Source organism: Geospiza fortis, unplaced genomic scaffold (genome assembly GCF_000277835.1).
Source record: "Geospiza fortis unplaced genomic scaffold, GeoFor_1.0 scaffold213, whole genome shotgun sequence".
NCBI classification, from domain to species: Eukaryota; Metazoa; Chordata; class Aves; order Passeriformes; family Thraupidae; genus Geospiza; species Geospiza fortis.
In genome coordinates, this window is record NW_005054399.1 from 2,435,676 (window position 1) to 2,436,327 (window position 652).

A 652-nucleotide genomic window follows, 5' to 3' on the forward strand; every position below is an offset into this window, starting at 1 on the left:
CCTGCCGTGCCGCACCCTCCATCACAGCGCGTTCCACAGCGCCTGGCCCTGGCACCCAGCAGGGAGCTGGGCTCCGTGTCCCCGTGTCGCCCCCGTGCCGTGCCCGGCGCCGCCGGAGCCGGGCCGGGCCCGCGGTGCCGGTGCCCGGTGCCCTTTGGCCGCAGGCTCTGCGCATCGCCCCGCAGCGCCGCGCTCCCTGCTCGCTGCTAGCATGTCCTAAAAAGCTAACTAAGCTGAAATTATTTTCTTTCCTTGGAAAAGCCTTTAAATAATGTATTGCCCTCAGTTGCTGTTACTGAGGGTTTTTTTAAAACCCAGGAAACTTTTCCTTTTCACTTGTGCGTTGCATCTGTTTGTTGTAGGCTGTGAATTCCCTTGGGAGGATCACTGGAAATGCCATCTCAGCCCTGAGCTCCCAGCCTGGCTCCTGGAGCGGAGGGCTCTGGAGTGGCCCCTTGCAGGGGCCGAGGGGAAAAGCTCCCGGCCTTGTTTGCGGTGAAAAGAGCCGAGCAGCCCCAGAGACAGCGGGGAGAAGGATGGGAAGGGCCCCGCAGTGCTGCTCCCGGCTGGCAGAGCTCCATCGCCCCGGCCTGTGCCTGGCTGCGGGCTGGGAAGGCTCCCTGGGCTCCGGGATCGTCCCTCCCAGCCAGCG